The sequence below is a fragment of the Parasteatoda tepidariorum genome, chromosome 9 (genome assembly GCF_982258835.1).
Source record: "Parasteatoda tepidariorum strain Cologne lab strain chromosome 9, Ptep-v5.0, whole genome shotgun sequence".
Classification (NCBI taxonomy): Eukaryota; Metazoa; Arthropoda; class Arachnida; order Araneae; family Theridiidae; genus Parasteatoda; species Parasteatoda tepidariorum.
This window is the reverse complement of record NC_141763.1, coordinates 96,858,121-96,885,879: the sequence shown is the minus strand read 5'-3', so window position 1 is coordinate 96,885,879 and position 27,759 is coordinate 96,858,121. Positions and strand designations below refer to the sequence as shown.

The 27,759-nt window shown below is 34.9% G+C and overlaps 40 non-coding genes across 40 annotated transcripts; all 40 read right to left on the bottom strand.

The window, feature by feature from the left end:
- Positions 1 to 1,611: 1,611 nt before the first annotated feature.
- TRNAL-CAA (transfer RNA leucine (anticodon CAA)) lies at positions 1,612 to 1,730 on the bottom strand. Its single transcript has 2 exons — positions 1,693 to 1,730; positions 1,612 to 1,657 (listed from the first exon to the last, which is right to left on the bottom strand). It is a non-coding gene; the product is annotated as a tRNA-Leu (tRNA).
- A 629-nt stretch (positions 1,731 to 2,359) lies between these two features.
- On the bottom strand, positions 2,360 to 2,478 carry TRNAL-CAA (transfer RNA leucine (anticodon CAA)). The gene is made up of 2 exons: positions 2,441 to 2,478; positions 2,360 to 2,405 (listed from the first exon to the last, which is right to left on the bottom strand). It is a non-coding gene; the product is annotated as a tRNA-Leu (tRNA).
- Positions 2,479 to 2,737: 259 nt separating this feature from the next.
- Positions 2,738 to 2,856, bottom strand: TRNAL-CAA (transfer RNA leucine (anticodon CAA)). Its single transcript has 2 exons — positions 2,819 to 2,856; positions 2,738 to 2,783 (listed from the first exon to the last, which is right to left on the bottom strand). It is a non-coding gene; the product is annotated as a tRNA-Leu (tRNA).
- Positions 2,857 to 3,487: 631 nt separating this feature from the next.
- TRNAL-CAA (transfer RNA leucine (anticodon CAA)) lies at positions 3,488 to 3,606 on the bottom strand. Its single transcript has 2 exons — positions 3,569 to 3,606; positions 3,488 to 3,533 (listed from the first exon to the last, which is right to left on the bottom strand). It is a non-coding gene; the product is annotated as a tRNA-Leu (tRNA).
- Positions 3,607 to 4,236: 630 nt separating this feature from the next.
- Positions 4,237 to 4,355, bottom strand: TRNAL-CAA (transfer RNA leucine (anticodon CAA)). The gene is made up of 2 exons: positions 4,318 to 4,355; positions 4,237 to 4,282 (listed from the first exon to the last, which is right to left on the bottom strand). It is a non-coding gene; the product is annotated as a tRNA-Leu (tRNA).
- A 255-nt stretch (positions 4,356 to 4,610) lies between these two features.
- TRNAL-CAA (transfer RNA leucine (anticodon CAA)) lies at positions 4,611 to 4,729 on the bottom strand. The gene is made up of 2 exons: positions 4,692 to 4,729; positions 4,611 to 4,656 (listed from the first exon to the last, which is right to left on the bottom strand). It is a non-coding gene; the product is annotated as a tRNA-Leu (tRNA).
- Positions 4,730 to 5,360: 631 nt separating this feature from the next.
- On the bottom strand, positions 5,361 to 5,479 carry TRNAL-CAA (transfer RNA leucine (anticodon CAA)). Its single transcript has 2 exons — positions 5,442 to 5,479; positions 5,361 to 5,406 (listed from the first exon to the last, which is right to left on the bottom strand). It is a non-coding gene; the product is annotated as a tRNA-Leu (tRNA).
- A 256-nt stretch (positions 5,480 to 5,735) lies between these two features.
- On the bottom strand, positions 5,736 to 5,854 carry TRNAL-CAA (transfer RNA leucine (anticodon CAA)). Its single transcript has 2 exons — positions 5,817 to 5,854; positions 5,736 to 5,781 (listed from the first exon to the last, which is right to left on the bottom strand). It is a non-coding gene; the product is annotated as a tRNA-Leu (tRNA).
- Positions 5,855 to 6,859: 1,005 nt separating this feature from the next.
- Positions 6,860 to 6,978, bottom strand: TRNAL-CAA (transfer RNA leucine (anticodon CAA)). Its single transcript has 2 exons — positions 6,941 to 6,978; positions 6,860 to 6,905 (listed from the first exon to the last, which is right to left on the bottom strand). It is a non-coding gene; the product is annotated as a tRNA-Leu (tRNA).
- A 630-nt stretch (positions 6,979 to 7,608) lies between these two features.
- TRNAL-CAA (transfer RNA leucine (anticodon CAA)) lies at positions 7,609 to 7,727 on the bottom strand. The gene is made up of 2 exons: positions 7,690 to 7,727; positions 7,609 to 7,654 (listed from the first exon to the last, which is right to left on the bottom strand). It is a non-coding gene; the product is annotated as a tRNA-Leu (tRNA).
- Positions 7,728 to 7,983: 256 nt separating this feature from the next.
- Positions 7,984 to 8,102, bottom strand: TRNAL-CAA (transfer RNA leucine (anticodon CAA)). Its single transcript has 2 exons — positions 8,065 to 8,102; positions 7,984 to 8,029 (listed from the first exon to the last, which is right to left on the bottom strand). It is a non-coding gene; the product is annotated as a tRNA-Leu (tRNA).
- Positions 8,103 to 8,732: 630 nt separating this feature from the next.
- On the bottom strand, positions 8,733 to 8,851 carry TRNAL-CAA (transfer RNA leucine (anticodon CAA)). The gene is made up of 2 exons: positions 8,814 to 8,851; positions 8,733 to 8,778 (listed from the first exon to the last, which is right to left on the bottom strand). It is a non-coding gene; the product is annotated as a tRNA-Leu (tRNA).
- Positions 8,852 to 9,107: 256 nt separating this feature from the next.
- Positions 9,108 to 9,226, bottom strand: TRNAL-CAA (transfer RNA leucine (anticodon CAA)). Its single transcript has 2 exons — positions 9,189 to 9,226; positions 9,108 to 9,153 (listed from the first exon to the last, which is right to left on the bottom strand). It is a non-coding gene; the product is annotated as a tRNA-Leu (tRNA).
- A 623-nt stretch (positions 9,227 to 9,849) lies between these two features.
- TRNAL-CAA (transfer RNA leucine (anticodon CAA)) lies at positions 9,850 to 9,968 on the bottom strand. The gene is made up of 2 exons: positions 9,931 to 9,968; positions 9,850 to 9,895 (listed from the first exon to the last, which is right to left on the bottom strand). It is a non-coding gene; the product is annotated as a tRNA-Leu (tRNA).
- Positions 9,969 to 10,224: 256 nt separating this feature from the next.
- On the bottom strand, positions 10,225 to 10,343 carry TRNAL-CAA (transfer RNA leucine (anticodon CAA)). Its single transcript has 2 exons — positions 10,306 to 10,343; positions 10,225 to 10,270 (listed from the first exon to the last, which is right to left on the bottom strand). It is a non-coding gene; the product is annotated as a tRNA-Leu (tRNA).
- A 255-nt stretch (positions 10,344 to 10,598) lies between these two features.
- On the bottom strand, positions 10,599 to 10,717 carry TRNAL-CAA (transfer RNA leucine (anticodon CAA)). Its single transcript has 2 exons — positions 10,680 to 10,717; positions 10,599 to 10,644 (listed from the first exon to the last, which is right to left on the bottom strand). It is a non-coding gene; the product is annotated as a tRNA-Leu (tRNA).
- Positions 10,718 to 11,347: 630 nt separating this feature from the next.
- Positions 11,348 to 11,466, bottom strand: TRNAL-CAA (transfer RNA leucine (anticodon CAA)). Its single transcript has 2 exons — positions 11,429 to 11,466; positions 11,348 to 11,393 (listed from the first exon to the last, which is right to left on the bottom strand). It is a non-coding gene; the product is annotated as a tRNA-Leu (tRNA).
- Positions 11,467 to 11,722: 256 nt separating this feature from the next.
- Positions 11,723 to 11,841, bottom strand: TRNAL-CAA (transfer RNA leucine (anticodon CAA)). The gene is made up of 2 exons: positions 11,804 to 11,841; positions 11,723 to 11,768 (listed from the first exon to the last, which is right to left on the bottom strand). It is a non-coding gene; the product is annotated as a tRNA-Leu (tRNA).
- A 255-nt stretch (positions 11,842 to 12,096) lies between these two features.
- TRNAL-CAA (transfer RNA leucine (anticodon CAA)) lies at positions 12,097 to 12,215 on the bottom strand. Its single transcript has 2 exons — positions 12,178 to 12,215; positions 12,097 to 12,142 (listed from the first exon to the last, which is right to left on the bottom strand). It is a non-coding gene; the product is annotated as a tRNA-Leu (tRNA).
- Positions 12,216 to 13,220: 1,005 nt separating this feature from the next.
- TRNAL-CAA (transfer RNA leucine (anticodon CAA)) lies at positions 13,221 to 13,339 on the bottom strand. The gene is made up of 2 exons: positions 13,302 to 13,339; positions 13,221 to 13,266 (listed from the first exon to the last, which is right to left on the bottom strand). It is a non-coding gene; the product is annotated as a tRNA-Leu (tRNA).
- Positions 13,340 to 13,595: 256 nt separating this feature from the next.
- Positions 13,596 to 13,714, bottom strand: TRNAL-CAA (transfer RNA leucine (anticodon CAA)). Its single transcript has 2 exons — positions 13,677 to 13,714; positions 13,596 to 13,641 (listed from the first exon to the last, which is right to left on the bottom strand). It is a non-coding gene; the product is annotated as a tRNA-Leu (tRNA).
- Positions 13,715 to 13,969: 255 nt separating this feature from the next.
- Positions 13,970 to 14,088, bottom strand: TRNAL-CAA (transfer RNA leucine (anticodon CAA)). Its single transcript has 2 exons — positions 14,051 to 14,088; positions 13,970 to 14,015 (listed from the first exon to the last, which is right to left on the bottom strand). It is a non-coding gene; the product is annotated as a tRNA-Leu (tRNA).
- A 256-nt stretch (positions 14,089 to 14,344) lies between these two features.
- TRNAL-CAA (transfer RNA leucine (anticodon CAA)) lies at positions 14,345 to 14,463 on the bottom strand. Its single transcript has 2 exons — positions 14,426 to 14,463; positions 14,345 to 14,390 (listed from the first exon to the last, which is right to left on the bottom strand). It is a non-coding gene; the product is annotated as a tRNA-Leu (tRNA).
- A 1,372-nt stretch (positions 14,464 to 15,835) lies between these two features.
- On the bottom strand, positions 15,836 to 15,954 carry TRNAL-CAA (transfer RNA leucine (anticodon CAA)). The gene is made up of 2 exons: positions 15,917 to 15,954; positions 15,836 to 15,881 (listed from the first exon to the last, which is right to left on the bottom strand). It is a non-coding gene; the product is annotated as a tRNA-Leu (tRNA).
- A 255-nt stretch (positions 15,955 to 16,209) lies between these two features.
- TRNAL-CAA (transfer RNA leucine (anticodon CAA)) lies at positions 16,210 to 16,328 on the bottom strand. The gene is made up of 2 exons: positions 16,291 to 16,328; positions 16,210 to 16,255 (listed from the first exon to the last, which is right to left on the bottom strand). It is a non-coding gene; the product is annotated as a tRNA-Leu (tRNA).
- A 1,003-nt stretch (positions 16,329 to 17,331) lies between these two features.
- On the bottom strand, positions 17,332 to 17,450 carry TRNAL-CAA (transfer RNA leucine (anticodon CAA)). Its single transcript has 2 exons — positions 17,413 to 17,450; positions 17,332 to 17,377 (listed from the first exon to the last, which is right to left on the bottom strand). It is a non-coding gene; the product is annotated as a tRNA-Leu (tRNA).
- A 248-nt stretch (positions 17,451 to 17,698) lies between these two features.
- On the bottom strand, positions 17,699 to 17,817 carry TRNAL-CAA (transfer RNA leucine (anticodon CAA)). The gene is made up of 2 exons: positions 17,780 to 17,817; positions 17,699 to 17,744 (listed from the first exon to the last, which is right to left on the bottom strand). It is a non-coding gene; the product is annotated as a tRNA-Leu (tRNA).
- Positions 17,818 to 18,072: 255 nt separating this feature from the next.
- On the bottom strand, positions 18,073 to 18,191 carry TRNAL-CAA (transfer RNA leucine (anticodon CAA)). Its single transcript has 2 exons — positions 18,154 to 18,191; positions 18,073 to 18,118 (listed from the first exon to the last, which is right to left on the bottom strand). It is a non-coding gene; the product is annotated as a tRNA-Leu (tRNA).
- Positions 18,192 to 18,445: 254 nt separating this feature from the next.
- On the bottom strand, positions 18,446 to 18,564 carry TRNAL-CAA (transfer RNA leucine (anticodon CAA)). Its single transcript has 2 exons — positions 18,527 to 18,564; positions 18,446 to 18,491 (listed from the first exon to the last, which is right to left on the bottom strand). It is a non-coding gene; the product is annotated as a tRNA-Leu (tRNA).
- A 1,003-nt stretch (positions 18,565 to 19,567) lies between these two features.
- Positions 19,568 to 19,686, bottom strand: TRNAL-CAA (transfer RNA leucine (anticodon CAA)). The gene is made up of 2 exons: positions 19,649 to 19,686; positions 19,568 to 19,613 (listed from the first exon to the last, which is right to left on the bottom strand). It is a non-coding gene; the product is annotated as a tRNA-Leu (tRNA).
- A 622-nt stretch (positions 19,687 to 20,308) lies between these two features.
- TRNAL-CAA (transfer RNA leucine (anticodon CAA)) lies at positions 20,309 to 20,427 on the bottom strand. Its single transcript has 2 exons — positions 20,390 to 20,427; positions 20,309 to 20,354 (listed from the first exon to the last, which is right to left on the bottom strand). It is a non-coding gene; the product is annotated as a tRNA-Leu (tRNA).
- Positions 20,428 to 20,682: 255 nt separating this feature from the next.
- TRNAL-CAA (transfer RNA leucine (anticodon CAA)) lies at positions 20,683 to 20,801 on the bottom strand. Its single transcript has 2 exons — positions 20,764 to 20,801; positions 20,683 to 20,728 (listed from the first exon to the last, which is right to left on the bottom strand). It is a non-coding gene; the product is annotated as a tRNA-Leu (tRNA).
- A 1,003-nt stretch (positions 20,802 to 21,804) lies between these two features.
- Positions 21,805 to 21,923, bottom strand: TRNAL-CAA (transfer RNA leucine (anticodon CAA)). Its single transcript has 2 exons — positions 21,886 to 21,923; positions 21,805 to 21,850 (listed from the first exon to the last, which is right to left on the bottom strand). It is a non-coding gene; the product is annotated as a tRNA-Leu (tRNA).
- A 248-nt stretch (positions 21,924 to 22,171) lies between these two features.
- TRNAL-CAA (transfer RNA leucine (anticodon CAA)) lies at positions 22,172 to 22,290 on the bottom strand. Its single transcript has 2 exons — positions 22,253 to 22,290; positions 22,172 to 22,217 (listed from the first exon to the last, which is right to left on the bottom strand). It is a non-coding gene; the product is annotated as a tRNA-Leu (tRNA).
- A 255-nt stretch (positions 22,291 to 22,545) lies between these two features.
- Positions 22,546 to 22,664, bottom strand: TRNAL-CAA (transfer RNA leucine (anticodon CAA)). Its single transcript has 2 exons — positions 22,627 to 22,664; positions 22,546 to 22,591 (listed from the first exon to the last, which is right to left on the bottom strand). It is a non-coding gene; the product is annotated as a tRNA-Leu (tRNA).
- Positions 22,665 to 22,918: 254 nt separating this feature from the next.
- On the bottom strand, positions 22,919 to 23,037 carry TRNAL-CAA (transfer RNA leucine (anticodon CAA)). Its single transcript has 2 exons — positions 23,000 to 23,037; positions 22,919 to 22,964 (listed from the first exon to the last, which is right to left on the bottom strand). It is a non-coding gene; the product is annotated as a tRNA-Leu (tRNA).
- Positions 23,038 to 24,414: 1,377 nt separating this feature from the next.
- Positions 24,415 to 24,533, bottom strand: TRNAL-CAA (transfer RNA leucine (anticodon CAA)). Its single transcript has 2 exons — positions 24,496 to 24,533; positions 24,415 to 24,460 (listed from the first exon to the last, which is right to left on the bottom strand). It is a non-coding gene; the product is annotated as a tRNA-Leu (tRNA).
- A 253-nt stretch (positions 24,534 to 24,786) lies between these two features.
- TRNAL-CAA (transfer RNA leucine (anticodon CAA)) lies at positions 24,787 to 24,905 on the bottom strand. The gene is made up of 2 exons: positions 24,868 to 24,905; positions 24,787 to 24,832 (listed from the first exon to the last, which is right to left on the bottom strand). It is a non-coding gene; the product is annotated as a tRNA-Leu (tRNA).
- A 1,743-nt stretch (positions 24,906 to 26,648) lies between these two features.
- TRNAL-CAA (transfer RNA leucine (anticodon CAA)) lies at positions 26,649 to 26,767 on the bottom strand. Its single transcript has 2 exons — positions 26,730 to 26,767; positions 26,649 to 26,694 (listed from the first exon to the last, which is right to left on the bottom strand). It is a non-coding gene; the product is annotated as a tRNA-Leu (tRNA).
- Positions 26,768 to 27,396: 629 nt separating this feature from the next.
- Positions 27,397 to 27,515, bottom strand: TRNAL-CAA (transfer RNA leucine (anticodon CAA)). The gene is made up of 2 exons: positions 27,478 to 27,515; positions 27,397 to 27,442 (listed from the first exon to the last, which is right to left on the bottom strand). It is a non-coding gene; the product is annotated as a tRNA-Leu (tRNA).
- Between the last annotated feature and the right edge of the window lie 244 nt (positions 27,516 to 27,759).

Sequence of the window (27,759 nt, the reverse complement as noted above, 5' to 3'; positions counted from 1 at the left end):
TTATTCTCTCTTATTGCTAAGCCTACACTAATAGCTTCTAAGAATATCCTCCAACTTAAATCATTTAAGATCAGGACGCATGGTTAAAACAAAAATAATGAAATTTAAGATTGAAATCTGAAACACATTTGATTAAAAGTGATAAAACTAAATTAATAAATGTCAAGCACACTTACCGGATTTCAAAAAAACTTTCGATTGTCAACACACACGCCATTTACCAGTTCGCATGGAACTCTGGGAAGTGAGCTAGTTAATATAAAGTGTACTTTAAACAACCTTAAAACAAGCTTAGGTATAAAAAAAATGACTTCATACACCTCAATAAATACCTCACTCTCTTTAGTTGAAATAAAGTATATTTTTTATACCTCATAAATACCTCACTATCGTTAGTAGAAAAAGGGTATATTTTTTATGCCTCGTAAATACCTCACTCTCGTTAGTTGAAATAAGGTTGATTTTCTTATACCTCATAAATACCTCTTTTGTTACAAGTGTAAAAAAAACAACCCCGTATACGTTAAAAATCACCTTATCAGTCTGGATGATTTGAAGTGAATTTAAAACAACCTCAAAATAAGCTTAGGTATAAATAAAATGACTTCATATACCTCAATAAATACCTCACTCTCGTTAGTTGAAATAAGGTAAAAAATTTTATACCTCAAAAATACCTCTTTTGTTACAAGTGTAAGAAAATAAACCTGGTATACCTCAAAAATCACCTTATCAGTCTGGATGATTTGAAGTGAATTTTAAACAACCTCAAAACAAGCTGAAGTATATGTAAATCAACCTCGTACACCTTAATTACAACCTTTACAAGGTATAATTTTTATTGCTGTTTTCTCTGCAACCTTAAATATACCTCAAATATACCTCAAAACAACTTTAATACCTCAAAAATACCTCAAATCAACCTTAAATATACCTTAAATTTTCGTAAGGGTGGCGCCTTAGACAGCTCGGCCATCCTGACACGAACGTAACTGATATTTTTTTAACATTGAAAAGAAAATGCATTGATCTTTTGAGATTATTCACGGTTTCTTAGCGATTCAAATTTTCTTCAGTTAAACAACGTGCAAAATATCATTATCCAAACATTTTTCATTTAATATTTTTATTATGAATTATAAAATTAAAACTCGTTTTGAACCGAACACCCTCAATGATAGATTGAAATTTTTAAACCTCCTATGTGAGAAATGCGAATATGTGTAAGAAATGTGCCAGTCAGAAGTGGGATTCGAACCCACGCCCACATTCGTGGACCAGAACACTCAACACTCTGATAACAGAGCAAGGAACACTCCTTGAGACTGGCGCCTTAGACAGCTCGGCCATCCTGACACGAACGTAACTGATATTTTTTTAATATTGAATAGAAAATGCATTGATCTTTGGAGATTATTCACGGTTTCTTAGCGATTCAAATTTTCTTTTGTTGAACAACGTGCAAAATATCATTATCCAAACATTTTCCATTTAATATTTTTATTATGAATTATAAAATTAAAACTCGTTTTGAACCGAACACCCTCAATGATAGATTGAAATTTTTAAACCTCCTATGTGAGAAATGCGAATATGTGTAAGAAATGTGCCAGTCAGAAGTGGGATTCGAACCCACGTCCACATTCGTGGACCAGAACACTCAACACTCTGATAACAGAGCAAGGAACATGCCTTGAGTCTGGCGCCTTAGACCGCTCGGCCATCCTGACACGAACGTAACTGTTATTTTTTTAATATTGAATAGAAAATGCATTGATCTTTTGAGATTATTCACGGTTTCTTAGCGATTCAAATTTTCTTTAGTTAAATAACGTGCAAAATATCATTATCCAAACATTTTTCATTTAATATTTTTATTATGAATTATAAAATTAAAACTCGTTTGGAACCGAACACCCTCAATGATAGATTGAAATTTTTAAACCTCCTATGTGAGAAATGCGAATATGTGTAAAAAATGTGCCAGTCAGAAGTGGGATTCGAACCCACGCCCACATTCGTGGACCAGAACACTCAACACTCTGATAACAGAGCAAGGAACACTCCTTGAGTATGGCGCCTTAGACCGCTCGGCCATCCTGACACGAACGTAACTGATATTTTTTTAATATTGAATAGAAAATGCATTGATCTTTGGAGATTATTCACGGTTTCTTAGCGATTCAAATTTTCTTTTGTTGAACAACGTGCAAAATATCATTATCCAAACATTTTCCATTTAATATTTTTATTATGAATTATAAAATTAAAACTCGTTTTGAACCGAACACCCTCAATGATAGATTGAAATTTTTAAACCTCCTATGTGAGAAATGCGAATATGTGTAAAAAATGTGCCAGTCAGAAGTGGGATTCGAACCCACGCCCACATTCGTGGACCAGAACACTCAACACTCTGATAACAGAGCAAGGAACACTCCTTGAGTCTGGCGCCTTAGACCGCTCGGCCATCCTGACACGAACGTAACTGATATTTTTTTTAATATTGAATAGAAAATGCATTGATCATTTGAGATTATTCACGGTTTCTTAGCGATTCAAATTTTCTTTAGTTAAACAACGTGCAAAATATCATTATTATCCAAATATTTTTCATTTAATATTTTTATTATGAATTATAAAATTAAAACTCGTTTTGAACCGAACACCCTCAATGATGGATTGAAATTTTTAAACCTCCTATGTGAGAAATGCGAATATGTGTAAGAAATGTGCCAGTCAGAAGTGGGATTCGAACCCACGCCCACATTCGTGGACCAGAACACTCAACACTCTGATAACAGAGCAAGGAACACTCCTTGAGTCTGGCGCCTTAGACCGCTCGGCCATCCTGACACGAACGTAACTGATATTTTTTTTAATATTGAAAAGAAAATGCATTGATCATTTGAGATTATTCACGGTTTCTTAGCGATTCAAATTTTCTTTAGTTAAACAACGTGCAAAATATCATTATCCAAATATTTTTCATTTAATATTTTTATTATGAATTACAAAATTAAAACTCGTTTTGAACCGAACACCCTCAATGATGGATTGAAATTTTTAATCCTCCTATGTGAGAAATGCGAATATGTGTAAAAAATGTGCCAGTCTGAAGTGGGATTCGAACCCACGCCCACATTCGTGGACCAGAACACTCAACACTCTGATAACAGAGCAAGGAACACTCCTTGAGTCTGGCGCCTTAGACCGCTCGGCCATCCTGACACGAACGTAACTGATATTTTTTTTAATATTGAATAGAAAATGCATTGATCATTTGAGATTATTCACGGTTTCTTAGCGATTCAAATTTTCTTTAGTTAAACAACGTGCAAAATATCATTATCCAAATATTTTTCATTTAATATTTTTATTATGAATTATAAAATTAAAACTCGTTTTGAACCGAACACCCTCAATGATGGATTGAAATTTTTATACCTCCTATGTGAGAAATGCGAATATGTGTAAAAAATGTGCCAGTCAGAAGTGGGATTCGAACCCACGCCCACATTCGTGGACCAGAACACTCAACACTCTGATAACAGAGCAAGGAACACTCCTTGAGTCTGGCGCCTTAGACCGCTCGGCCATCCTGACACGAACGTAACTGATATTTTTTTTAATATTGAATAGAAAATGCATTGATCTTTTGAGATTATTCACGGTTTCTTAGCGATTCAAATTTTCTTTAGTTAAACAACGTGCAAAATATCATTATCCAAACATTTTTCATTTAATATTTCTATTATGAATTATAAAATTAAAACTCGTTTTGAACCGAATACCCTCAATGATAGATTGAAATTTTTAAACCTCCTATGTGAGAAATGCGAATATGTGTAAAAAATGTGCCAGTCAGAAGTGGGATTCGAACCCACGCCCACATTCGTAGACCAGAACACTCAACATTCTGACAACAGAGCAAGGAACACTCCTTGAGTCTGGCGCCTTAGACCGCTCGGCAATCCTGACACGAACGTAACTGTTTTTTTTTTAATATTGAATAGAAAATGCATTGATCATTTGAGATTATTCACGGTTTCTTAGCGATTCAAATTTTCTTTAGTTAAACAACGTGCAAAATATCATTATCCAAATATTTTTCATTTAATATTTTTATTATGAATTATAAAATTAAAACTCGTTTTGAACCGAACACCCTCAATGATAGATTGAAATTTTTAAACCTCCTATGTGAGAAATGCGAATATGTGTAAAAAATGTGCCAGTCAGAAGTGGGATTCGAACCCACGCCCACATTCGTGGACCAGAACACTCAACACTCTGATAACAGAGCAAGGAACACTCCTTGAGTCTGGCGCCTTAGACCGCTCGGCCATCCTGACACGAACGTAACTGATATTTTTTTTAATATTGAATAGAAAATGCATTGATCATTTGAGATTATTCATGGTTTCTTAGCGATTCAAATTTTCTTTAGTTAAACAACGTGCAAAATATCATTATCCAAATATTTTTCATTTAATATTTTATTATGAATTATAAAATTAAAACTCGTTTTGAACCGAACACCCTCAATGATGGATTGAAATTTTTAAACCTCCTATGTGAGAAATGCGAATATGTGTAAGAAATGTGCCAGTCAGAAGTGGGATTCGAACCCACGCCCACATTCGTGGACCAGAACACTCAACACTCTGATAACAGAGCAAGGAACACTCCTTGAGTCTGGCGCCTTAGACCGCTCGGCCATCCTGACACGAACGTAACTGATATTTTTTTTAATATTGAAAAGAAAATGCATTGATCATTTGAGATTATTCACGGTTTCTTAGCGATTCAAATTTTCTTTAGTTAAACAACGTGCAAAATATCATTATCCAAATATTTTTCATTTAATATTTTTATTATGAATTACAAAATTAAAACTCGTTTTGAACCGAACACCCTCAATGATGGATTGAAATTTTTAATCCTCCTATGTGAGAAATGCGAATATGTGTAAAAAATGTGCCAGTCTGAAGTGGGATTCGAACCCACGCCCACATTCGTGGACCAGAACACTCAACACTCTGATAACAGAGCAAGGAACACTCCTTGAGTCTGGCGCCTTAGACCGCTCGGCCATCCTGACACGAACGTAATTGATATTTTTTTTAATATTGAATAGAAAATGCATTGATCATTTGAGATTATTCACGGTTTCTTAGCGATTCAAATTTTCTTTAGTTAAACAACGTGCAAAATATCATTATCCAAATATTTTTCATTTAATATTTTTATTATGAATTATAAAATTAAAACTCGTTTTGAACCGAACACCCTCAATGATGGATTGAAATTTTTAAACCTCCTATGTGAGAAATGCGAATATGTGTAAAAAATGTGCCAGTCAGAAGTGGGATTCGAACCCACGCCCACATTCGTGGACCAGAACACTCAACACTCTGATAACAGAGCAAGGAACACTCCTTGAGTCTGGCGCCTTAGACCGCTCGGCCATCCTGACACGAACGTAACTGATATTTTTTTTAATATTGAATAGAAAATGCATTGATCTTTTGAGATTATTCACGGTTTCTTAGCGATTCAAATTTTCTTTAGTTAAACAACGTGCAAAATATCATTATCCAAACATTTTTCATTTAATATTTTTATTATGAATTATAAAATTAAAACTCGTTTTGAACCGAACACCCTCAATGATGGATTGAAATTTTTATACCTCCTATGTGAGAAATGCGAATATGTGTAAAAAATGTGCCAGTCAGAAGTGGGATTCGAACCCACGCCCACATTCGTGGACCAGAACACTCAACACTCTGATAACAGAGCAAGGAACACTCCTTGAGTCTGGCGCCTTAGACCGCTCGGCCATCCTGACACGAACGTAACTGATATTTTTTTTAATATTGAATAGAAAATGCATTGATCTTTTGAGATTATTCACGGTTTCTTAGCGATTCAAATTTTCTTTAGTTAAACAACGTGCAAAATATCATTATCCAAACATTTTTCATTTAATATTTCTATTATGAATTATAAAATTAAAACTCGTTTTGAACCGAACACCCTCAATGATAGATTGAAATTTTTAAACCTCCTATGTGAGAAATGCGAATATGTGTAAAAAATGTGCCAGTCAGAAGTGGGATTCGAACCCACGCCCACATTCGTGGACCAGAACACTCAACATTCTGATAACAGAGCAAGGAACACTCCTTGAGTCTGGCGCCTTAGACCGCTCGGCAATCCTGACACGAACGTAACTGTTTTTTTTTTAATATTGAATAGAAAATGCATTGATCATTTGAGATTATTCACGGTTTCTTAGCGATTCAAATTTTCTTTAGTTAAACAACGTGCAAAATATCATTATCCAAATATTTTTCATTTAATATTTTTATTATGAATTATAAAATTAAAACTCGTTTTGAACCGAACACCCTCAATGATAGATTGAAATTTTTAAACCTCCTATGTGAGAAATGCGAATATGTGTAAAAAATGTGCCAGTCAGAAGTGGGATTCGAACCCACGCCCACATTCGTGGACCAGAACACTCAACACTCTGATAACAGAGCAAGGAACACTCCTTGAGTCCGGCGCCTTAGACCGCTCGGCCATCCTGACACGAACGTAACTGATATTTTTTTTAATATTGAATAGAAAATGCATTGATCATTTGAGATTATTCACGGTTTCTTAGCGATTCAAATTTTCTTTAGTTAAACAACGTGCAAAATATCATTATCCAAATATTTTTCATTTAATATTTTTATTATGAATTATAAAATTAAAACTCGTTTTGAACCGAACACCCTCAATGATGGATTGAAATTTTTATACCTCCTATGTGAGAAATGCGAATATGTGTAAAAAATGTGCCAGTCAGAAGTGGGATTCGAACCCACGCCCACATTCGTGGACCAGAACACTCAACACTCTGATAACAGAGCAAGGAACACTCCTTGAGTCTGGCGCCTTAGACCGCTCGGCCATCCTGACACGAACGTAACTGATATTTTTTTTAATATTGAATAGAAAATGCATTGATCTTTTGAGATTATTCACGGTTTCTTAGCGATTCAAATTTTCTTTAGTTAAACAACGTGCAAAATATCATTATCCAAACATTTTTCATTTAATATTTCTATTATGAATTATAAAATTAAAACTCGTTTTGAACCGAACACCCTCAATGATAGATTGAAATTTTTAAACCTCCTATGTGAGAAATGCGAATATGTGTAAAAAATGTGCCAGTCAGAAGTGGTATTCGAACCCACGCCCACATTCGTGGACCAGAACACTCAACATTCTGATAACAGAGCAAGGAACACTCCTTGAGTCTGGCGCCTTAGACCGCTCGGCAATCCTGACACGAACGTAACTGTTTTTTTTTTAATATTGAATAGAAAATGCATTGATCATTTGAGATTATTCACGGTTTCTTAGCGATTCAAATTTTCTTTAGTTAAACAACGTGCAAAATATCATTATCCAAATATTTTTCATTTAATATTTTTATTATGAATTATAAAATTAAAACTCGTTTTGAACCGAACACCCTCAATGATAGATTGAAATTTTTAAACCTCCTATGTGAGAAATGCGAATATGTGTAAAAAATGTGCCAGTCAGAAGTGGGATTCGAACCCACGCCCACATTCGTGGACCAGATCACTCAACACTCTGATAACAGAGCAAGGAACACTCCTTGAGTCTGGCGCCTTAGACCGCTCGGCCATCCTGACACGAACGTAACTGATATTTTTTTTAATATTGAATAGAAAATGCATTGATCATTTGAGATTATTCACGGTTTCTTAGCGATTCAAATTTTCTTTAGTTAAACAACGTGCAAAATATCATTATCCAAATATTTTTCATTTAATATTTTTATTATGAATTATAAAATTAAAACTCGTTTTGAACCGAACACCCTCAATGATGGATTGAAATTTTTAAACCTCCTATGTGAGAAATGCGAATATGTGTAAGAAATGTGCCAGTCAGAAGTGGGATTCGAACCCACGCCCACATTCGTGGACCAGAACACTCAACACTCTGATAACAGAGCAAGGAACACTCCTTGAGTCTGGCGCCTTAGACCGCTCGGCCATCCTGACACGAACGTAACTGATATTTTTTTTAATATTGAATAGAAAATGCATTGATCTTTTGAGATTATTCACGGTTTCTTAGCGATTCAAATTTTCTTTAGTTAAACAACGTGCAAAATATCATTATCCAAACATTTTTCATTTAATATTTCTATTATGAATTATAAAATTAAAACTCGTTTTGAACCGAACACCCTCAATGATAGATTGAAATTTTTAAACCTCCTATGTGAGAAATGCGAATATGTGTAAAAAATGTGCCAGTCAGAAGTGGGATTCGAACCCACGCCCACATTCGTGGACCAGAACACTCAACATTCTGATAACAGAACAAGGAACACTCCTTGAGTCTGGCGCCTTAGACCGCTCGGCAATCCTGACACGAACGTAACTGTTTTTTTTTTAATATTGAATAGAAAATGCATTGATCATTTGAGATTATTCACGGTTTCTTAGCGATTCAAATTTTCTTTAGTTAAACAACGTGCAAAATATCATTATCCAAATATTTTTCATTTAATATTTTTATTATGAATTATAAAATTAAAACTCGTTTTGAACCGAACACCCTCAATGATAGATTGAAATTTTTAAACCTCCTATGTGAGAAATGCGAATATGTGTAAAAAATGTGCCAGTCAGAAGTGGGATTCGAACCCACGCCCACATTCGTGGACCAGAACACTCAACACTCTGATAACAGAGCAAGGAACACTCCTTGAGTCTGGCGCCTTAGACCGCTCGGCCATCCTGACACGAACGTAACTGATATTTTTTTTAATATTGAATAGAAAATGCATTGATCATTTGAGATTATTCACGGTTTCTTAGCGATTCAAATTTTCTTTAGTTAAACAACGTGCAAAATAACATTATCCAAATATTTTTCATTTAATATTTTTATTATGAATTATAAAATTAAAACTCGTTTTGAACCGAACACCCTCAATGATGGATTGAAATTTTTAAACCTCCTATGTGAGAAATGCGAATATGTGTAAGAAATGTGCCAGTCAGAAGTGGGATTCGAACCCACGCCCACATTCGTGGACCAGAACACTCAACACTCTGATAACAGAGCAAGGAACACTCCTTGAGTCTGGCGCCTTAGACCGCTCGGCCATCCTGACACGAACGTAACTGATATTTTTTTTAATATTGAAAAGAAAATGCATTGATCATTTAAGATTATTCACGGTTTCTTAGCGATTCAAATTTTCTTTAGTTAAACAACGCGCAAAATATCATTATCCAAATATTTTTCATTTAATATTTTTATTATGAATTACAAAATTAAAACTCGTTTTGAACCGAACACCCTCAATGATGGATTGAAATTTTTAATCCTCCTATGTGAGAAATGCGAATATGTGTAAAAAATGTGCCAGTCTGAAGTGGGATTCGAACCCACGCCCACATTCGTGGACCAGAACACTCTGATAACAGAGCAAGGAACACTCCTTGAGTCTGGCGCCTTAGACCGCTCGGCCATCCTGACACGAACGTAACTTATATTTTTTTTAATATTGAATAGAAAATGCATTGATCATTTGAGATTATTCACGGTTTCTTAGCGATTCAAATTTTCTTTAGTTAAACAACGTGCAAAATATCATTATCCAAATATTTTTCATTTAATATTTTTATTATGAATTATAAAATTAAAACTCGTTTTGAACCGAACACCCTCAATGATGGATTGAAATTTTTAAACCTCCTATGTGAGAAATGCGAATATGTGAAAAAATGTGCCAGTCAGAAGTGGGATTCGAACCCACGCCCACATTCGTGGACCAGAACACTCAACACTCTGATAACAGAGCAAGGAACACTCCTTGAGTCTGGCGCCTTAGACCGCTCGGCCATCCTGACACGAACGTAACTGATATTTTTTTTAATATTGAATAGAAAATGCATTGATCTTTTGAGATTATTCACGGTTTCTTAGCGATTCAAATTTTCTTTAGTTAAACAACGTGCAAAATATCATTATCCAAACATTTTTCATTTAATATTTTTATTATGAATTATAAAATTAAAACTCGTTTTGAACCGAACACCCTCAATGATGGATTGAAATTTTTAAACCTCCTATGTGAGAAATGCGAATATGTGTAAAAAATGTGCCAGTCAGAAGTGGGATTCGAACCCACGCCCACATTCGTGGACCAGAACACTCAACACTCTGATAACAGAGCAATGAACACTCCTTGAGTCTGGCGCCTTAGACCGCTCGGCCATCCTGACACGAACGTAACTGATATTTTTTTAATATTGAATAGAAAATGCATTGATCATTTGAGATTATTCACGGTTTCTTAGCGATTCAAATTTTCTTTAGTTAAACAACGTGCAAAATATCATTATCCAAATATTTTTCATTTAATATTTTTATTATGAATTATAAAATTAAAACTCGTTTTGAACCGAACACCCTCAATGATAGATTGAAATTTTTAAACCTCCTATGTGAGAAATGCGAATATGTGTAAGAAATGTGCCAGTCAGAAGTGGGATTCGAACCCACGCCCACATTCGTGGACCAGAACACTCAACACTCTGATAACAGAGCAAGGAACACTCCTTGAGTCTGGCGCCTTAGACCGCTCGGCCATCCTGACACGAACGTAACTGATATTTTTTTTAATATTGAATAGAAAATGCATTGATCATTTGAGATTATTCACGGTTTCTTAGCGATTCAAATTTTCTTTAGTTAAACAACGTGCAAAATATCATTATCCAAATATTTTTCATTTAATATTTTTATTATGAATTATAAAATTAAAACTCGTTTTGAACCGAACACCCTCAATGATGGATTGAAATTTTTAATCCTCCTATGTGAGAAATGCGAATATGTGTAAGAAATGTGCCAGTCTGAAGTGGGATTCGAACCCACGCCCACATTCGTGGACCAGAACACTCAACACTCTGATAACAGAGCAAGGAACACTCCTTGAGTCTGGCGCCTTAGACCGCTCGGCCATTCTGACACGAACGTAACTGATATTTTTTTTAATATTGAAAAGAAAATGCATTGATCATTTGAGATTATTCACGGTTTCTTAGCGATTCAAATTTTCTTTAGTTAAACAACGTGCAAAATATCATTATCCAAATATTTTTCATTTAATATTTTTATTATGAATTATAAAATTAAAACTCGTTTTGAACCGAACACCCTCAATGATGGATTGAAATTTTTAAACCTCCTATGTGAGAAATGCGAATATGTGAAAAAATGTGCCAGTCAGAAGTGGGATTCGAACCCACGCCCACATTCGTGGACCAGAACACTCAACACTCTGATAACAGAGCAAGGAACACTCCTTGAGTCTGGCGCCTTAGACCGCTCGGCCATCCTGACACGAACGTAACTGATATTTTTTTTAATATTGAATAGAAAATGCATTGATCTTTTGAGATTATTCACGGTTTCTTAGCGATTCAAATTTTCTTTAGTTAAACAACGTGCAAAATATCATTATCCAAACATTTTTCATTTAATATTTTTATTATGAATTATAAAATTAAAACTCGTTTTGAACCGAACACCCTCAATGATGGATTGAAATTTTTAAACCTCCTATGTGAGAAATGCGAATATGTGTAAAAAATGTGCCAGTCAGAAGTGGGATTCGAACCCACGCCCACATTCGTGGACCAGAACACTCAACACTCTGATAACAGAGCAATGAACACTCCTTGAGTCTGGCGCCTTAGACCGCTCGGCCATCCTGACACGAACGTAACTGATATTTTTTTAATATTGAATAGAAAATGCATTGATCATTTGAGATTATTCACGGTTTCTTAGCGATTCAAATTTTCTTTAGTTAAACAACGTGCAAAATATCATTATCCAAATATTTTTCATTTAATATTTTTATTATGAATTATAAAATTAAAACTCGTTTTGAACCGAACACCCTCAATGATAGATTGAAATTTTTAAACCTCCTATGTGAGAAATGCGAATATGTGTAAGAAATGTGCCAGTCAGAAGTGGGATTCGAACCCACGCCCACATTCGTGGACCAGAACACTCAACACTCTGATAACAGAGCAAGGAACACTCCTTGAGTCTGGCGCCTTAGACCGCTCGGCCATCCTGACACGAACGTAACTGATATTTTTTTTAATATTGAATAGAAAATGCATTGATCATTTGAGATTATTCACGGTTTCTTAGCGATTCAAATTTTCTTTAGTTAAACAACGTGCAAAATATCATTATCCGAATATTTTTCATTTAATATTTTTATTATGAATTATAAAATTAAAACTCGTTTTGAACCGAACACCCTCAATGATGGATTGAAATTTTTAATCCTCCTATGTGAGAAATGCGAATATGTGTAAGAAATGTGAAAGTCTGAAAAGGGATTCGAACCCACGCCCACATTCGTGGACCAGAACACTCAACACTCTGATAACAGAGCAAGGAACACTCCTTGAGTCTGGCGCCTTAGACCGCTCGGCCATCCTGACACGAACGTGACTGATATTTTTTTTAATATTGAATAGAAAATGCATTGATCTTTTGAGATTATTCACGGTTTCTTAGCGATTCAAATTTTCTTTAGTTAAACAACGTGCAAAATATCATTATCCAAACATTTTTCATTTAATATTTTTATTATGAATTATAAAATTTAAACTCGTTTTGAACTGAACACCCTCAATGATGGATTGAAATTTTTAAACCTCCTATGTGAGAAATGCGAATATGTGTAAAAAATGTGCCAGTCAGAAGTGGGATTCGAACCCTCGCCCACATTCGTGGACCAGAACACTCAACACTCTGATAACAGAGCAATGAACACTCCTTGAGTCTGGCGCCTTAGACCGCTCGGCCATCCTGACACGAACGTAACTGATATTTTTTTAATATTGAATAGAAAATGCATTGATCATTTGAGATTATTCACGGTTTCTTAGCTATTCAAATTTTCTTTAGTTAAACAACGTGCAAAATATCATTATCCAAACATTTTTCATTTAATATTTTTATTATGAATTATAAAATTAAAACTCGTATTGAACCGAACACCCTCAATGATGGATTGAAATTTTTAAACCTCCTATGTGAGAAATGCGAATATGTGTAAAAAATGTGCCAGTCAGAAGTGGGATTCGAACCCACGCCCACATTCGTGGACCAGAACACTCAACACTCTGATAACAGAGCAAGGAACACTCCTTGAGTCTGGCGCCTTAGACCGCTCGGCCATCCTGACACGAACGTAACTGATATTTTTTTTAATATTGAATAGAAAATGCATTGATCATTTGAGATTATTCACGGTTTCTTAGCAATTCAAATTTTCTTTAGTTAAACAACGTGCAAAATATCATTATCCAAACATTTTTCATTTAATATTTTTATTATGAATTATAAAATTAAAACTCGTTTTGAACCGAACACCCTCAATGATGGATTGAAATTTTTAAACCTCCTATGTGAGAAATGCGAATATGTGTAAAAAATGTGCCAGTCAGAAGTGGGACTCGAACCCACGCCCACATTCGTGGACCAGAACACTCAACACTCTGATAACAGAGCAATGAACACTCCTTGAGTCTGGCGCCTTAGACCGCTCGGCCATCCTGACACGAACGTAACTGATATTTTTTTAATATTGAATAGAAAATGCATTGATCATTTGAGATTATTCACGGTTTCTTAGCGATTCAAATTTTCTTTAGTTAAACAACGTGCAAAATATCATTATCCAAACATTTTTCATTTAATATTTTTATTATGAATTATAAAATTAAAACTCGTTTTGAACCGAACACCCTCAATGATGGATTGAAATTTTTAAACCTCCTATGTGAGAAATGCGAATATGTGTAAAAAATGTGCCAGTCAGAAGTGGGATTCGAACCCACGCCCACATTCGTGGACCAGAACACTCAACACTCTGATAACAGAGCAAGGAACACTCCTTGAGTCTGGCGCCTTAGACCGCTCGGCCATCCTGACACGAACGTAACTGATATTTTTTTTAATATTGAATAGAAAATGCATTGATCATTTGAGATTATTCACGGTTTCTTAGCAATTCAAATTTTCTTTAGTTAAACAACGTGCAAAATATCATTATCCAAACATTTTTCATTTAATATTTTTATTATGAATTCTGAAATTAAAACTCGTTTTGAACCGAACACCCTCAATGATGGATTGAAATTTTTAAACCTCCTATGTGAGAAATGCGAATATGTGTAAAAAATGTGCCAGTCAGAAGTGGGATTCGAACCCACGCCCACATTCGTGGACCAGAACACTCAACACTCTGATAATAGAGCAAGGAACAGTCCTTGAGTCTGGCGCCTTAGACCGCTCGGCCATCCTGACACGTACGTAACTGATATTTTTTTTAATATTGAATAGAAAATGCATTGATCTTTTGAGATTATTCACGGTTTCTTAGCGATTCAAATTTTCTTTAGTTAAACAACGTGCAAAATATCATTATCCAAACATTTTTCATTTAATATTTTTATTATGAATTATAAAATTAAAACTCGTTTTGAACCGAACACCCTCAATGATAGATTGAAATTTTTAAACCTCCTATGTGAGAAATGCGAATATGTGTAAAAAATGTGCCAGCCAGAAGTGGGATTCGAACCCACGCCCACATTCGTTGACCAGAACACTCAACACTCTGATAACAGAGCAAGGAACACTACTTGAGTCAGGCGCCTTAGACCGTTCGGCCATCCTGACACGAACGTAACTGATATTTTTTTAATATTGAACAGAAAATGCATTGATCTTTTGAGATTATTCACGGTTTCTTAGCGATTCAAATTTTCTTTAGTTAAACAACATGCAAAAAATCATTATCCAAACATTTTTCATTTAATATTTTTATTATAAATTATAAAATTAAAACTCGTTTTGAACCGAACACCCTCAATGATGGATTGAATTTTTTAAACCTCCTATGTGAGAAATGCGAATATGTGTAAAAAATGTGCCAGTCAGAAGTGGAATTCGAACCCACGCCCACATTCGTGGACCAGAACACTCAACACTCTGATAACAGAGCAAGGAACACTCCTTGAATCTGGCGCCTTAGACCGCTCGGCCATCCTGACACGAACGTAACTGATATTTTTTTTAATATTGAATAGAAAATGCATTGATCTTTTGAGATTATTCACGGTTTCTTAGCGATTCAAATTTTCTTTAGTTAAACAACGTGCAAAATATCATTATCCAAACATTTTTCATTTAATATTTTTATTATGAATTATAAAATTAAAACTCGTTTTAAACCGAACACCCTCAATGATAGATTGAAATTTTTAAACCTCCTATGTGAGAAATGCGAATATGTGTAAAAAATGTGCCAGTCAGAAGTGGGACTCGAACCCACGCCCACATTCGTGGACCAGAACACTCAACACTCTGATAACAGAGCAAGGAACACTCCTTGAGACTGGCGCCTTAGACCGCTCGGCCATCCTGACACGAACGTAACTGATATTTTTTTAATAGAAAATGGATTGATATTTTGAGATTATTCACGGTTTCTTAGCGATTCAAATTTTCTTTAGTTAAACAACGTGCAAAATATCATTATCCAAACATTTTTCATTTAATATTTTTATTATGAATTATAAAATTAAAACTCGTTTTGAACCGAACACCCTCAATGATATATTGAAATTTTTAAACCTCCTATGTGAGAAATGCGAATATGTGTAAAAAATGTGCCAGTCAGAAGTGGGATTCGAACCCACGCCCACATTCGTGGACCAGAACACTCAACACTCTGATAACAGAGCAAGGAACACTCCTTGAGTCTGGCGCCTTAGACCGCTCGGCCATCCTGACACGAAAGTAACTGATATTTTTTTAATATTGAATAGAAAATGCATTGATCTTTTGAGTTTATTCACGGTTTCTTAGCGATTCAAATTTTCTTTTGTTAAACAACGTGCAAAATATCATTATCCAAACATTTTTCATTTAATATTTTTATTATGAATTATAAAATTAAAACTCGTTCTGAACCGAACACCCTCAATGATAGATTGAAATTTTTAAACCTCCTATGTCAGAAATGCGAATATGTGTAAAAAATGTGCCAGTCAGAAGTGGGATTCGAACCCACGCCCACATTCGTGGACCAGAACACGCAACACTCTGATAACAGAGCAAGGAACACTCCTTGAGTCTGGCGCCTTAGACCGCTCGGCCATCCTGACACGAACGTAACTGATATTTTTTTAATATTGAAAGGAAAATGCATTGATCTTTTGAGATTATTCACGGTTTCTTAGCGATTCAAATTTTCTTTAGTCAAACAACGTGCAAAATATCATTATCCAAACATTTTTCATTTAATATTTTTATTATGAATTATAAAATTAAAACTCGTTTTGAACCGAACACCCTCAATGATAGATTGAAATTTTTAAACCTCCTATGTGAGAAATCTGAATATGTGTAAAAAATGTGCCAGTCAGAAGTGGGATTCGAACCCACGCCCACATTCGTGGACCAGAACACTCAACACTCTGATAACAGAGCAAGGAACACTCCTTGAGTCTGGCGCCTTAGACCGCTCGGCCATCCTGAGACGAAAGTAACTGATATTTTTTTAATATTGAATAGAAAATGCATTGATCTTTTGAGTTTATTCACGGTTTCTTAGCGATTCAAATTTTCTTTAGTTAAACAACGTGCAAAATATCATTATCCAAACATTTTTCATTTAATATTTTTATTATGAATTATAAAATTAAAACTCGTTTTGAACCGAACACCCTCAATGATAGATTGAAAATTTTAAACATCCTATGTGAGAAATGCGAATATGTGTAAAAAATGTGCCAGTCAGAAGTGGGATTCGAACCCACGCCCACATTCAAGGACCAGAACACTCAACACTCTGATAACAGAGCAAGGAACACTCCTTGAGTCTGGCGCCTTAGACCGCTCGGCTATCCTGACACGAACGTAACAGATATTTTTTTAATATTGAATAGAAAATGCATTGATCTTTTGAGATTATTCACGGTTTCTTAGCGATTCAAATTTTCTTTAGTTAAACAACGTGCAAAATATCATTATCCAAACAATTTTCATTTAATATTTTTATTATGAATTATAAAATTAAAACTCGTTTTGAACCGAACACCCTCAATGATAGATTGAAATTTTTAAACCTCCTATGTGAGAAATGCGAATATGTGTAAAAAATGTGCCAGTCAGAAGTGGGATTCGAACCCACGCCCACATTCGTGGACCAGAACACTCAACACTCTGATAACAGAGCAAGGAACACTCCTTGAGTCTGGCGCCTTAGACCGCTCGGCCATCCTGACACGAACGTAACTGATATTTTTTTAATAGAAAATGCATTGATCTTTTGAGATTATTCACGGTTTCTTAGCGATTCAAATTTTCTTTAGTTAAACAACGTGCAAAATATCATTATCCAAACATTTTTCATTTAATATTTTTATTATGAATTATAAAATTAAAACTCGTTTTGAACCGAACACCCTCAATGATATATTGAAATTTTTAAACCTCCTATGTGAGAAATGCGAATATGTGTAAAAAATGTGCCAGTCAGAAGTGGGATTCGAACCCACGCCCACATTCGTGGACCAGAACACTCAACACTCTGATAACAGAGCAAGGAACACTCCTTGAGTCTGGCGCCTTAGACCGCTCGGCCATCCTGACACGAAAGTAACTGATATTTTTTTAATATTGAATAGAAAATGCATTGATTTTTTGAGTTTATTCACGGTTTCTTAGCGATTCAAATTTTCATTTGTTAAACAACGTGCAAAATAACATTTTCCAAACATTTTTCATTTAATATTTTTATTATGAATTATAAAATTAAAACTCGTTTTGAACCGAACACCCTCAATGATAGATTGAAATTTTTAAACCTCCTATGTCAGAAATGCGAATATGTGTAAAAAATGTGCCAGTCAGAAGTGGGATTCGAACCCACGCCCACATTCGTGGACCAGAACACGCAACACTCTGATAACAGAGCAAGGAACACTCCTTGAGTCTGGCGCCTTAGACCGCTCGGCCATCCTGACACGAACGTAACTGATATTTTTTTAATATTGAAAGGAAAATGCATTGATCTTTTGAGATTATTCACGGTTTCTTAGCGATTCAAATTTTCTTTAGTCAAACAACGTTCAAAATATCATTATCCAAACATTTTTCATTTAATATTTTTATTATGAATTATAAAATTAAAACTCATTTTGAACCGAACATCCTCAATGATAGATTGAAATTTTTAAACCTCCTATGTGAGAAATGCGAATATGTGTAAAAATGTGCCAGTCAGAAGTGGGATTCGAACCCACGCCCACATTCGTGGACCAGAACACTCAACACTCTGATAACAGAGCAAGGAACACTCCTTGAGTCTGGCGCCTTAGACCGCTCGGCCATCCTGACACGAACGTAACTGATATTTTTTTAATATTGAATAGAAAATGCATTGACCTTTTGAGATTATTCACGGTTTCTTATCGATTCAAATTTTCTTTAGTTAAACAACGTGCAAAATATCATTATCCAAACAATTTTCATTTAATATTTTTATTATGAATTATTAAATTAAAACTCGTTTTGAACCGAACACCCTCAATGATAGATTGAAATTTTTAAACCTCCTATGTGAGAAATGCGAATATGTGTAAAAAATGCGCCAGTCAGAAGTGGGATTCAAACCCACGCCCACATTCGTGGACCAGAACACTCAACACTCTGATAACAGAGCAAGGAACACTCCTTGAGTCTGGCGCCTTAGACCGCTCGGCCATCCTGACACGATCGTAACTGATATATTTTTAATATTGAATAGAAAATGCATTGATCTTTTGAGATTATTCACGGTTTCTAAGCGATTCAAATTTTCTTTAGTTAAACAACGTGCAAAATATCATTATCCAAACAATTTTCATTTAATATTTTTATTATGAATTATAAAATTAAAACTCGTTTTGAACCGAACACCCTCAATAATAGATTGAAATTTTTAAACATCCTATGTGAGAAATGCGAATATGTGTAAAAAATGTGCCAGTCAGAAGTGGGATTCGAACCCACGCCCACATTCAAGGACCAGAACACTCAACACTCTGATAACAGAGCAAGGAACACTCCTTGAGTCTGGCGCCTTAGACCGCTCGGCCATCCTGACACGAACGTAACAGATATTTTTTTAATATTGAATAGAAAATGCATTGATCTTTTGAGATTATTCACGGTTTCTTAGCGATTCAAATTTTCTTTAGTTAAACAACGTGCAAAATATCATTATCCAAACAATTTTCATTTAATATTTTTATTATGAATTATAAAATTAAAACTCGTTTTGAACCGAACACCCTCAATGATAGATTGAAATTTTTAAACCTCCTATGTGAGAAATGCGAATATGTGTAAAAAATGTGCCAGTCAGAAGTGGGATTCGAACCCACGCCCACATTCGTGGACCAGAACACTCAACACTCTGATAACAGAGCAAGGAACACTCCTTGAGTCTGGCGCCTTAGACCGCTCGGCCATCCTGACACGAACGTAACTGATATTTTTTTAATAGAAAATGGATTGATATTTTGAGATTATTCACGGTTTCTTAGCGATTCAAATTTTCTTTAGTTAAACAACGTGCAAAATATCATTATCCAAACATTTTTCATTTAATATTTTTATTATGAATTATAAAATTAAAACTCGTTTTGAACCGAACACCCTCAATGATATATTGAAATTTTTAAACCTCCTATGTGAGAAATGCGAATATGTGTAAAAAATGTGCCAGTCAGAAGTGGGATTCGAACCCACGCCCACATTCGTGGACCAGAACACTCAACACTCTGATAACAGAGCAAGGTACACTCCTTGAGTCTGGCACCTTAGACCGCTCGGCCATCCTGAGACGAAAGTAACTGATATTTTTTTAATATTGAATAGAAAATGCATTGATCTTTTGAGTTTATTCACGGTTTCTTAGCGATTCAAATTTTCTTTTGTTAAACAACGTGCAAAATATCATTTTCCAAACATTTTTCATTTAATATTTTTATTATGAATTATAAAATTAAAACTCGTTTTGAACCGAACACCCTCAATGATAGATTGAAATTTTTAAACCTCCTATGTCAGAAATGCGAATATGTGTAAAAAATGTGCCAGTCAGAAGTGGGATTCGAACCCACGCCCACATTCGTGGCCCAGAACACGCAACACTCTGATAACAGAGCAAGGAACACTCCTTGAGTCTGGCGCCTTAGACCGCTCGGCCATCCTGACACGAACGTAACTGATATTTTTTTAATATTGAAAGGAAAATGCATTGATCTTTTGAGATTATTCACGGTTTCTTAGCGATTCAAATTTTCTTTAGTCAAACAACGTGCAAAATATCATTATCCAAACATTTTTCATTTAATATTTTTATTATGAATTATAAAATTAAAACTCGTTTTGAACCGAACACCCTCAATGATAGATTGAAATTTTTAAACCTCCTATGTGAGAATTCTGAATATGTGTAAAAAATGTGCCAGTCAGAAGTGGGATTCGAACCCACGCCCACATTCGTGGACCAGAACACTCAACACTCTGATAACAGAGCAAGGAACACTCCTTGAGTCTGGCGCCTTAGACCGCTCGGCCATCCTGACACGAACGTAACTGATATTTTTTTAATATTGAATAGAAAATGCATTGATCTTTTGAGATTATTCACGGTTTCTTAGCGATTCAAATTTTCTTTAGTTAAACAACGTGCAAAATATCATTATCCAAACATTTTTCATTTAATATTTTTATTATGAATTATAAAATTAAAACTCGTTTTGAACCGAACACCCTCAATAATAGATTGAAATTTTTAAACCTCCTATGTGAGAAATGCGAATATGTGTGAAAAATGTGCCAGTCAGAAGTGGGATTCGAACCCACGCCCACATTCGTGGACCAGAACACTCAACACTTTGCTAACAGAGCAAGGAACACTCCTTGAGTCTGGCGCCTGAGACCGCTCGGCAATCCTAAAACGAACGTAACTGATATTTTTTTAATATTGAATAGAAAATGCATTGATCTTTTGAGTTTATTCACTGTTTCTTAGTAATTCAAATTTTCTTTTGTTAAACAACGTGCAAAATATCATTATCCAAACATTTTTCATTTAATATTTTTATTATGAATTATAAAATTAAAACTCGTTTTGAACCGAACACCCTCAATGATAGATTGAAAATTTTAAACATCCTATGTGAGAAATGCGAATATGTGTAAAAAATGTGCCAGTCAGAAGTGGGATTCGAACCCACGCCCACATTCAAGGACCAGAACACTCAACACTCTGATAACAGAGCAAGGAACACTCCTTGAGTCTGGCGCCTTAGACCGCTCGGCTATCCTGACACGAACGTAACAGATATTTTTTTAATATTGAATAGAAAATGCATTGATCTTTTGAGATTATTCACGGTTTCTTAGCGATTCAAATTTTCTTTAGTTAAACAACGTGCAAAATATCATTATCCAAACAATTTTCATTTAATATTTTTATTATGAATTATAAAATTAAAACTCGTTTTGAACCGAACACCCTCAATGATAGATTGAAATTTTTAAACCTCCTATGTGAGAAATGCGAATATGTGTAAAAAATGTGCCAGTCAGAAGTGGGATTCGAACCCACGCCCACATTCGTGGACCAGAACACTCAACACTCTGATAACAGAGCAAGGAACACTCCTTGAGTCTGGCGCCTTAGACCGCTCGGCCATCCTGACACGAACGTAACTGATATTTTTTTAATAGAAAATGCATTGATCTTTTGAGATTATTCACGGTGTCTTAGCGATTCAAATTTTCTTTAGTTAAACAACGTGCAAAATATCATTATCCAAACATTTTTCATTTAATATTTTTATTATGAATTATAAAATTAAAACTCGTTTTGAACCGAACACCCTCAATGATATATTGAAATTTTTAAACCTCCTATGTGAGAAATGCGAATATGTGTAAAAAATGTGCCAGTCAGAAGTGGGATTCGAACCCACGCCCACATTCGTGGACCAGAACACTCAACACTCTGATAACAGAGCAAGGAACACTCCTTGAGTCTGGCGCCTTAGACCGCTCGGCCATCCTGACACGAAAGTAACAGATATTTTTTTAATATTGAATAGAAAATGCATTGATTTTTTGAGTTTATTCACGGTTTCTTAGCGATTCAAATTTTCATTTGTTAAACAACGTGCAAAATAACATTTTCCAAACATTTTTCATTTAATATTTTTATTATGAATTATAAAATTAAAACTCGTTTTGAACCGAACACCCTCAATGATAGATTGAAATTTTTAAACCTCCTATGTCAGAAATGCGAATATGTGTAAAAAATGTGCCAGTCAGAAGTGGGATTCGAACCCACGCCCACATTCGTGGACCAGAACACGCAACACTCTGATAACAGAGCAAGGAACACTCCTTGAGTCTGGCGCCTTAGACCGCTCGGCCATCCTGACACGAACGTAACTGATATTTTTTTAATATTGAAAGGAAAATGCATTGATCTTTTGAGATTATTCACGGTTTCTTAGCGATTCAAATTTTCTTTAGTCAAACAACGTTCAAAATATCATTATCCAAACATTTTTCATTTAATATTTTTATTATGAATTATAAAATTAAAACTCATTTTGAACCGAACATCCTCAATGATAGATTGAAATTTTTAAACCTCCTATGTGAGAAATGCGAATATGTGTAAAAATGTGCCAGTCAGAAGTGGGATTCGAACCCACGCCCACATTCGTGGACCAGAACACTCAACACTCTGATAACAGAGCAAGGAACACTCCTTGAGTCTGGCGCCTTAGACCGCTCGGCCACCCTGACACGAACGTAACTGATATTTTTTTAATATTGAATAGAAAATGCATTGACCTTTTGAGATTATTCACGGTTTCTTATCGATTCAAATTTTCTTTAGTTAAACAACGTGCAAAATATCATTATCCAAACAATTTTCATTTAATATTTTTATTATGAATTATTAAATTAAAACTCGTTTTGAACCGAACACCCTCAATGATAGATTGAAATTTTTAAACCTCCTATGTGAGAAATGCGAATATGTGTAAAAAATGCGCCAGTCAGAAGTGGGATTCAAACCCTCGCCCACATTCGTGGACCAGAACACTCAACACTCTGATAACAGAGCAAGGAACACTCCTTGAGTCTGGCGCCTTAGACCGCTCGGCCATCCTGACACGAACGTAACTGATATATTTTTAATATTGAATAGAAAATGCATTGATCTTTTGAGATTATTCACGGTTTCTAAGCGATTCAAATTTTCTTTAGTTAAACAACGTGCAAAATATCATTATCCAAACAATTTTCATTTAATATTTTTATTATGAATTATAAAATTAAAACTCGTTTTGAACCGAACACCCTCAATGATAGATTGAAATTTTTAAACCTCCTATGTGAGAAATGCGAATATGTGTAAAAAATGTGCCAGTCAGAAGTGGGATTCGAACCCACGCCCACATTCGTGGACCAGAACACTCAACACTCTGATAACAGAGCAAGGAACACTCCTTGAGTCTGGCGACTTAGACCGCTCGGCCATCCTGACACGAACGTAACTGATATTTTTTTAATATTGAATAGAAAATGCATTGATCGTTTGAGATTATTCACGGTTTCTTAGCGATTCAAATTTTCTTTAGTTAAACAACGTGCAAAATATCATTATCCAAACAATTTTCATTTAATATTTTTATTATGAATTATAAAATTAAAACTCGTTTTGAACCGAACACCCTCAATGATAGATTGAAATTTTTAAGCCTCCTATGTGAGAAATGCGAATATGTGTAAAATATGTGCCAGTCAGAAGTGGAATTCGAACCCACGCCCACATTCGTGGACCAGAACACTCAACACTCTGATAACAGAGCAAGGAACACTCCTTGAGTCTGGCGTATTAGACCGCTCGGCCATCCGGACACGAACGTAACTGATATTTTTTTAATATTGAATAGAAAATGCATTGATCTTTTGAGTTTATTCACGGTTTCTTAGCGATTCAAATTTTCTTTTGTTAAACAACGTGCAAAATATCATTATCCAAACATTTTTCATTTAATATTTTTATTATGAATTATAAAATTGAAACTCGTTTTGAACCGAACACCCTCAATGATAGATTGAAATTTTTAAACCTCCTATGTGAGAAATGCGAATATGTGTAAAAAATGGGCCAGTCAGAAGTGGGATTCGAACCCACGCCCACATTCGTGGACCAGAACACTCAACACTCTGATAACAGAGCAAGGAACACTCCTTGAGTCTGGCGCCTTAGACCGCTCGGCCATCCTGACACGAACATAACTGATATTTTTTTAATATTGAATAGAAAATGCATTGATCTTTTGAGATTATTCACGGTTTCTTAGCGATTCAAATTTTCTTTAGTTAAACAACGTGCAAAATATCATTATCCAAGCATTTTTCATTTATATTTTTTTATGAATTATAAAATTAAAACTCGTTTTGAACCGAACACCCTCAATGATAGATTGAAATTTTTAAACCTCCTATGTGAGAAATGCGAATATGTGTAAAAAATGTGCCAGTCAGAAGTGGGATTCGAACCCACGCCCACATTCGTGGACCAGAACACTCAACACTCTGATAACAGAGCAAGGAACACTCCTTGAGTCTGGCGCCTTAGACCGCTCGGCCATCCTGACACGAACGTTACTGATATTTTTTTAATATTGAATAGAAAATGCATTGATCTTTTGAGTTTATTCACTGTTTCTTAGCAATTCAAATTTTCTTTTGTTAAACAACGTGCAAAATATCATTATCCAAACATTTTTCATTTAATATTTTTATTATGAATTAAAAAATTAAAACTCGTTTTGAACCGAACACCCTCAATGATAGATTGAAATTTTTAAACCTCCTATGTGAGAAATGCGAATATGTGTAAAAAATGTGCCAGTCAGAAGTGGGATTCGAACCCACGCCCACATTCGTGGACCAGAACACTCAACACTCTGATAACAGAGCAAGGAACACTCCTTGAGTCTGGCGCCTTAGTTCGCTCGGCCATCCTGACACGAACGTAACTGATATTTTTTTAACATTGAATAGAAAATGCATTGATCTTTTGAGTTTATTCACTGTTTCTTAGCAATTCAAATTTTCTTTTGTTAAACAACGTGCAAAATATCATTATCCAAACATTTTTCATTTAATATTTTTATTATGAATTATAAAATTAAAACTCGATTTGAACCGAACACCCTGAATGATAGATTGAAATTTTTAAACATCCTATGTGAGAAATGCGAATATGTGTAAAAAATGTGCCAGTCAGAAGTGGGATTCGAACCCACGCCCACATTCGTGGACCAGAACACGCAACACTCTGATAACAGAGCAAGGAACACTCCTTGAGTCATGCGCCTTAGACCGCTCGGCCATCCTGACACGAACGTAACTGATATTTTTTTAATATTGAAAGGAAAATGCATTGATCTTTTGAGATTATTCACGGTTTCTTAGCGATTCAAATTTTCTTTAGTCAAACAACGTTCAAAATATCATTATCCAAACATTTTTCATTTAATATTTTTATTATGAATTATATAATTAAAACTCATTTTGAACCGAACATCCTCAATGATAGACTGAAATTTTTAAACCTCCTATGTGAGAAATGCGAATATGTGTAAAAATGTGCCAGTCAGAAGTGGGATTCGAACCCACGCCCACATTCGTGGACCAGAGCACTCAAATAACAGAGCAAGGAACACTCCTTGAGTCTGGCGCCTTAGACCGCTCTTCCATCCTGACACGAACGTAACTGATATTTTTTTAATATTGAATAGAAAATGCATTGATCTTTTGAGATTATTCACGGTTTCTTAGCGATTCAAATTTTCTTTAGTTAAACAACGTGCAAAATATCATTATCCAAACAATTTTCATTTAATATTTTTATTATGAATTATTAAATTAAAACTCGTTTTGAACCGAACACCCTCAATGATAGATTGAAATTTTTAAACCTCCTATGTGAGAAATGCGAATATGTGTAAAAAATGTGCCAGTCAGAAGTGGGATTCGAACCCACGCCCACATTCGTGGACCAGAACACTCAACACTCTGATAGCAGAGCAAGGAACACTCCTTGAGTCTGGCGCCTTAAACCGCTCGGCCATCCTCACACGAACGTAACTGATATTTTTTTAATATTGAATAGAAAATGCATTGATCTTTTGAGATTATTCACGGTTTCTTAGCTATTCAAATTTTCTTTAGTTAAACAACGTGCAAAATATCATTATCCAAACATTTTTCATTTAATATTTTTATTATGAATTATAAAATTAAAACTCGTTTTGAACCGAACACCCTCAATGATAGATTGAAATTTTTAAACCTCCTATGTGAGAAATGCGAATATGTGTAAAAAATGTGCCAGTCAGAAGTGGGATTCGAACCCACGCCCACATTCGTGGACCAGAACACTCAACACTCTGATAACAGAGCAAGGAACACTCCTTGAGTCTGGCGCCTTAGACCGCTCGGCCATCCTGACACGAACGTAACTGATATTTTTTTAATATTGAATAGAAAATGCATTGATCTTTTGAGTTTATTCACTGTTTCTTAGCAATTCAAATTTTCTTTTGTTAAACAACGTGCAAAATATCATTATCCAAACATTTTTCATTTAATATTTTTATTATGAATTATAAAATTAAAACTCGTTTTGAACCAAACACCCTCAATGATAGATTGAAATTTTTAAACATCCTATGTGAGAAATGCGAATATGTGTAAAAAATGTGCCAGTCAGAAGTGGGATTCGAACCCACGCCCACATTCGTGGACCAGAACACTCAACACTCTGATAACAGAGCAAGGAACACTCCTTGAGTTTGGCGCCTTAGACCGCTCGGCCATCCTGACACGAACGTAACTGATATTTTTTTAATATTGAGTAGAAAATGCATTGATCTTTTGAGATTATTCACGGTTTCTTAGCGATTCAAATTTTCTTTAGTTAAACAACGTGCAAAATATCATTATCCAAACAATTTTCATTTAATATTTTTATTATGAATTATAAAATTAAAACTCGTTTTGAACCGAACACCCTCAATGATAGATTGAAATTTTTAAACCTCCTATGTGAGAAATGCGAATATGTGTAAAAAATGTGCCAGTCAGAAGTGGGATTCGAACCCACGCCCACATTCGTGGACCAGAACACTCAACATTCCGATAACAGAGCAAGGAACACTCCTTGAGTCTGGCGCCTTAGACCGCTCGGCCATCCTGACACGAACGTAACTGATATTTTTTTAATATTGAATAGAAAATGCATTTATCTTTTGAGATTATTCACGGTTTCTTAGCGATTCAAATTTTCTTTAGTTAAACAACGTGCAAAATATCATTATCCAAACATTTTTCATTTAATATTTTTATTATGAATTATAAAATTAAAACTCGTTTTGAACCGAACATCCTCAATGATAGATTGAAATTTTTAAACTTCCTATGTGAGAAATGCGAATATGTGTA